A 7,669-nucleotide genomic window follows, 5' to 3' on the forward strand; every position below is an offset into this window, starting at 1 on the left:
CTAACACTTGTGACAGACATCAGTTCGGTGGGTCATGAATTTGTTGTGAGGTAAAATTCTGCGCCAGATCCTAGAAACAACCAAGGGAAAACATTATTCACAACTGAATGCTAATGAAATCCAACGTAAATGTATTTAATAAATTATTTACACCAAGCTTACTAGGTAATTACTTTTACTAAATACTACTTATCATGGTGAGCATCTTTTAACCGAGACCACCCGCCTGTAAGAGTACACTGATTACCAAAAATATGATGATTAAATTACAGATATTTTTTTCTTTTCATTTCTTTAATTATATTTTCTCCATGCTTTTTTCTCAATCTATATCAGCTTACCTTCGACATTTCGTTTCCGACATTGGTCTGGACTCATAATATTGGTGAACAGATTTGTAGGTTTCAGTACCTGGGATGTAAATTGGTGGCATATCATCTCTGCCCGTAGGTGCAGCAGAATTTGGAAATCCTCTTTCCTCAGCAAACCTATTCATTCAAAATAGTATGTCTATCAGTATCCTGTGATTTAGCCATTACAGGTTACAGTCATTGAATAGAATCTATTGAGCAATTTGAAAACCTCACGTATAAATATAAAAACGATTTGGCAGGTAAATATGTATATAAGTTGAAAACTATTTACATCAATTCACAATTACGATGAGGGAAATTACAAAAACATTTTTAACTGAAGTATACAGTGACAGAATAATACACCTATATATGTGTACTAGTACAAATGTTTTGTATATACATATACAGTGTACAATATATATAAAACAGATATGCAATTACATGTACTATAAGTGTAATAATAACACGAAATAGTATGTTTCAAATAAATATCAATCACTCATATGGTAATGAAATTACAAAAGGAAAATAAACACATTACCTCATTATGATCTGTACAATCTGCAGTGTTGAGTCATATACATGTGACTGCATGTTTTGTAGTTCTAGTATTCCCCATGTCTCCTGGGCACCGCCCCCTCAGCATACGTTTGTTTCTTAATCGCTTTCATGATACTATCACTAATGTTGTTAATGAACATGAAACAGTCCTTACATACCGATGATTCAAAATGTATAATCAAATCGTTATCTTTTCCTGTTGCTTGCCCTCCTAACATCACCTTTGCTGGTACCACACGCCTGTAGTTGACCTATTATCAGAACACCCTGCCACTCATTTGTCATAGATTGAATATTACTTTTGTGGTCTATAATGTCTTTATGACTGAATTGAGACACGCACTTACACTGACAGGAACTGTTTCTGATGAGAATTTGCCTTCCAATATCCACGTTTTCATTAGCATTGTCAGTTATAACCTCACGTGTTGTCTGCACACGTACATCTGATCAGCTGATCTATTGCCACCATCTGCATGTTGATCAACTTCTTCGTCGGACTCAATCACAGAAAATCTCGGATACAAGTTTGTAAATTGTAAAACAAATACAGAAAGTGTGTATATTTGTTATCAGAAAAATAATTTATATAAATATATTTATAAATCAGGATTTGATTATTTCTGTAATTCTATTTGGAACAGATACTTCAATTTTACACATAGATTGTCCAGTGGTAGTCTCTCTCATAGTACTTGATTTTGATTTTTCTAAATGATTGCTGCTGATATAAACACTTGCACCTGGTATTGATCTATCTCATGTGAGGGGTCAGATACAAAAATGTGACTGATATTAATTCTTCTTTTTGTAGGATACCCCCACAAATTTGATGAGTGGTTAGAGCGGGATGCAATTAAGGAGAGCAGAAGTATATGTATGATAAACAGCTTTTTGCTACAGCAGCTGCAGGTACATCTACTGAGGGAGAAGCTATTTTAATGTAATATATAAAAGTGTTTTATTTGAGTTGAAAGGTAAAGGTGGACAAGGACATATTTGTACTGAATTCAATCTTAACTGTTTAAATATAAGCAACTTTGATTCCAGGTTTGAGATTAGAGCTGAAATCAGAGGCACTAGTGCGCTTTAGTTAAAAAGACTTTACTTACAAGCTGATAACAATTTTTTTCTCCTATTTACATGAAACTTGGTAGATGATGAAGGTCTTTAAACCCAGAGGTCAAGGTCAAATTTTCTGTCTTTCATTGATACTAAGAGATGATAAAGTAGAGATAGTCAGAATTAAACAAAGAGTCGAGTGACTAAGGTCAAGGTCACCAGGTCAAAAATGAAGTCACTGGGTTAAGGGAATATTTTTTTTATCTTCTATGACAAACATTTTGTTATTGCATAATCATGCAAAGTTCATTGGGGTCCAAAGGTCATGGATAAGGAGGATATGTGCTCTGACTTGGCACTCATTGTGATGATAGTAATTTTGTCAAACAGCATACACGTTTTTGTAAAGTGTTAATCAGTAGTTACAACAAGGCACTATGACAAATCTTTTTAGGGCTTTTCCAGTAAAACATCTACCTGACCCCAGGACTCCAGAATGAATTGCTCCTGTCCATGGTTGGGTTTCCTACCTCTTAATACTTCTATTACATGTAAAGGAAATTGTCAAAGAAATTCTATTGGTGGTTCCCCTAAACAAAACCTGGAGTCCTGGGATGATGTAGGTAATTTACTTGAATAGCCCTTAGCCCCCCACCGGGAACTATTGGGACAGTAGTTTTGTGTTGTATTCATCCAACTTGACTTTTTGCCGTCTGTTGTTCTGGCTATATCTCCTATTCTCCTGCATCGTATGTGACTGGAATTTCATACTTTGTGAATGAGTTAACTTTGGGAAGGCAGCGTGTTGTATACCAAATTATAGGTTACTGTGACCTACGTTTTGACCTTTAACCTACATAAAAAGGCTTGTCCTGGCTTTATCTCCTATATATTATAGTAAAAGTCACTGGAACTTCATACTTGTCTTAGGTTATGAGTTCACCTTGCCAAGCTCGTGTGTCACATGTCAGAAGTAGGTCACTGTGAGCTCCTTTTGATGTTTGACCTAAATTAAACAATTTCATTATATGCATATAAATTCATGGTCGTGGGAGGACTGTAATTTTTTTTTATTATTATTTGATTTTTACAATACTTAAAATTTGGAGAATATTATGGAGAGTCTTACACGGTGATTCTGAATAACCCTTGGTACATGGTACTTTTTCTTTTGAATCACAAATCGATAAATTTTTTTTCCCCATTCACAGATCCAAATTAAAGACCAGCTGTGCTCATGTGGAAAGAAAGACACCCATAAAGTTATAAGGATCCCTATCAACGAGCAAAGTCTAGAGGATGTTGGGATGTTAATATCAAAGGCAGTATTACACAAAGAGACCCATGGAAAGCGTGTTTACTGCATCAGAAATAGACATGCTTTGGAAAAGTTCCTTGGGGTTAGTTGGGACTTCAGGATTATAAATCAGCAAGGTGACAATTTCTATGTCATCACAGACACAGTGAGGATTTGGGTCCATGAAAGAAAGCCGATGTAAGAATACATTTTGTATCCAGATTATGCGGAGGAAACCTACTTAAACAGAGGAATGACATTCTGTTTTGCTTTTGTTGTGAACCCTGGAAACAAAGTTTTGTGGCCAGACTTGTTAAATGCTGATAAGTTATAGACACACCAGTCATTCTCAAGTTTTTTTTTTAGTTCAGACTACAGTTACAATAAGGATTAAATCCTTCACCATATACAAAAGATATGCTTATTCCAAAGAAAGTTCTTTTTAAAGTATTGAAAAGTGGAGATTAGGAACACAAGTATTCAGAAACACAAGAAGGGTGGAAGGCAGCACTAAGAGTTCATTAAGAAATTGGAAAATGCAATGTACCATTTGAATGTTGGGTTAGATAGAAATAAAATACAAGCAAAATTGGAACAAAAAACAATTGAGAATGAGTTTATTTCACTTAAAGAGGCATCATCAACTTTGAAATCTATGAAGAACAATAAAAGCCCTGGGTCAGATGGTTATACTGCAGAATTTTTTAAATTTTTTTGGAAACAACTAGGTATTTTTGTAGTTAGATCAATAAATTATGGGTATGAAGTAGGTAGATTTTCAATAACTCAAAGACAAAGTATTATTACATGCATACCAAAAGACAATAAACCCAGACATTTTATAAAAAAAATTGGCGTCCTATTTCCCTTTTGAATATAGTGTACAAGATAGCCTCAGGAACAATAGCAAGTAGGATTAAAACAGTTTTACAAAAACTTATTAACACAGATCAAACTGGATTTTTAGCGGGGCGTTATATGGGGGAGAATACAAGGCTAATTTATGATATAATGCAATATTCAGAAGAAAATATATACCGGGTATGCTGCTAATGATAGATTTTGAAAAAGCTTTCGACTCCGTGTCATGGAAATTCATAGGTAAGGTTCTTAAATTTTTCAAATTTGGTAATAGTATAAGAAACTGAATTAAACTTTTACATAATAATACAATGTCAGCTATAAATCAAGGGGGAATCTTTCTTCATTCTTCGATATTAAAAGAGGCTGTCGACAAGGGGACCCTATCGCACCCTATATATTTATTCTCTGCGCTGAAATACTAGCAATTCGAATAAGGAATAATAGGAAAATTAAAGGAATAAATGTTAATGAATGTCCAATTATAGTTTCTCAGTATGCTGATGATAGTTCTCTTATATTAGATGGTACAGAAGAGTCTCTTAAAGAATCATTAAATGAATTAAATACTTATGCTAAAATATCTGGATTGAAAATGAATTTAACTAAAACACAAGTAATATGGATAGGTAGCAAAAAGTATAGTAATGACATCTTATTACCAGAGATAAATCTTCGCTGGGGGGAGGAACGTTTTGTACTTCTTGGAATAGAATTTCATGTGGACCTACATCGAATCCCAAAGTTAAACTTTGACAAAAAGCTAGTTAAATTAAAGTCTATTCTCAATTCTTGGAAAAGAAGAACTTTGACACCTATTGGTAGAATACACATTATTAAATCATTATTGTTATCTCAGTTAAATCATCTGTTCATTTCCTTACCCAATCCAAGTGGAAAGTTTCTAAGTAAACTAAACATTATCTTATTTGAGTTTCTTTGGATGAGTAAAACTGATAAAATAAAGAGTGATGTGGTTGTGAAAAATTATATAGATGGAGGGCTCAAGATGGTACATCTTTCGTCATTCATAGATTCACTCAAACTAGGCTGGATAAGGAGGTTACTACAAAAACATGGAACTTGTGGGAAAAGTTGATGCTTGGTGTTCTTTGTTTGTGTTGGCTTACCAGTGCAGGGACATTACACCATACATTCACTTACTCCGGTACCACGTCCCAGAGCTCATAGAGATGCATGGAGGAATATCACAGTTTACCCAGCAGGGTTTAGAGAAAGCCAATGATGTTGTCACAAAACAAGATTTCCGTAGTTCAAACCATAAAGGTAATGCACCATTGAAACAAATAATGGAAAAGCAAAACAGAATCTTTGAACTAGAAAAACACAAAAGACTGAAAGTTAAATCCTATATATGCAGCATATGTGGTTCTGCACATAGGAAAACTAAATGCCCTAACAAAGAGAATGTTTTGCAGTAATGAGTACATTCATTCTGAAATGAACTATAATATGAGAGCCTGATTTCATTCATCAAAAATTTAGATTCTATTGTATAAGAAACATTTAATGTTCAGTTCAATTTGTTGTAACTATTTAGAAAAAAACTGCAGGAGTTTGGATACAAATATAAGTCATTCTTTGGATGATTGTCGGTTCTTCATTTATTTGTTTTCTTTATTGTATTACTGTTAAAAAAACTTTCCAACATTTACCTTAAATATCAAAAGTTACTTTCAAATTGATTAATTTCGATTTAATAAGTTTTTTTCTAACCATGGTACCGATATAACTTCTAGAGCATGTGTTAAGCTCATCTGTTGCGAATCAGTTGAATTGATGAATTTGATTGATTCATGCCATGTATACAAATGTGCATGTATATGTATTTCAATACGATTGCTAATACACATACACTATAGTTCCGTTAATACCCTATTTCCTATATATGCAGTGACAAGAAGCCAAAAAGTGTGGTAATTTTTTTATATAAATTGCTCATGTAAATTTCATTTAATCATTGTCAAGGCAGACATGTATTTTTATGTTTGTTAAATAAAATATATAAATATTTGAGCGAAGTTTGTTACTTTATCATCTCGTTTTGTTAGCTACATTGTATAACCAAGAGGAATTCTGTATGCTTGTGACCCTACATTATAAGGTAGAATCTTGAGGCATTCCGAATTGATTATAACCCAGAAAAAATTGGGCTTATTTTATGTCGACACCGGCAGTATTGGGCATCGCAATGAATATTTAAAAGACGGTATTTATTTTCATTGGCCATAGGAAAGAGCATTGCTGACAGCTTTGCATATAATTAACCTTATTTCCCACCAATGTTCAAGCTGATTGGTCGACCAACCTTAGCAATGCCTATAGATTCCTGGAGTTGTTCCTAAAAGTTGTTACAAAATGGCGTTTGGATTCTGCCTGGATATGATGGAAAATGTTCATTTGACGAATGATTCTCGTCATTAAGCACGTCAATAGTAATATCTTAACCATCAGTGCAACATGATTAAGAAATTAAAAATGGTCAAACTTGTGCAACATTGATCCATTCGGCAATATACACGAAATTGTGAAAATGTAAGTTCGCGGTCGATAAACTCGTACGTTGACAAAGGACAAGGGAAATCACTCTAATTTTTGAAATTTAGTACAAATATTTCACAGTATGTCGAATCTTCACCATACAAGCCTCTCTCGAATCTACACCATACAAGCCTCTCTCGAATCCTCACCATACAAGCCTCTCTAGAATCTACACAATACAAGCCTCTCTCGAATCTAAAGCATACAAGCCTCTCTCGAATCTACAGCATACAAGCCTCTCTCGAATCTACAGCATACAAGCCTCTCTCGAATCTACACCACACAAGCCTCTCTCGAATCCTCATCATACATGCCTCTCTCGAATCTTCACCATACAAGCCTCTCTCGAATCTACAGCATAAAAGCCTCTCTCGAATCTACACCATACAAGCCTCTCTAGAATCCTCACCATACAAGCCTCTCTCGAATCTACACAATACAAGCCTCTCTCGAATCAACAGCATAAAAGCCTCTCTCGAATCTACATCATACAAGCCTCTCTCTCTCGAATCTACACCATACAAGCCTCTCTCGAATCCTCACCATACAAGCCTCTCTAGAATCCTCACCATACAAGCCTCTCTAGAATCCTAATCATACAAGCCTCTCTCGAATCTACACCATACAAGCCTCTCTCGAATCCTCACCATACAAGCCTCTCTAGAATCCTCACCATACAAGCCTCTCTAGAATCCTAATCATACAAGCCTCTCTCGAATCCTCACCATACAAGCCTCTCTCGAATCTACACCATACAAGCCTCTCTCGAATCTACACCATACAAGCCTCTCTAGAATCCTCATCATACAAGCCTCTCTCGAATCTTCACCATACAAGCCTCTCTCGAATCTACAGCATACAAGCCTCTCTCGAATCTACACCATACAAGCCTCTCTAGAATCCTCACCATACAAGCCTCTCTCGAATCTACACCATACAAGCCTGTCTAGAATCCTCACCATGCAAGCCT

General features: G+C 35.1%; 1 pseudogene; it reads right to left on the minus strand.

Annotated features, from left to right (window-relative positions):
* The window catches only part of LOC132559925 (uncharacterized), a 16,279-nt pseudogene continuing 8,610 nt past the window's right edge, over positions 1-7,669 (minus strand).

Source organism: Ylistrum balloti, unplaced genomic scaffold (genome assembly GCF_031769215.1).
Source record: "Ylistrum balloti isolate Yb309-2 unplaced genomic scaffold, AGI_CSIRO_Ybal_v1 Utg370998, whole genome shotgun sequence".
NCBI classification, from domain to species: domain Eukaryota; kingdom Metazoa; phylum Mollusca; class Bivalvia; order Pectinida; family Pectinidae; genus Ylistrum; species Ylistrum balloti.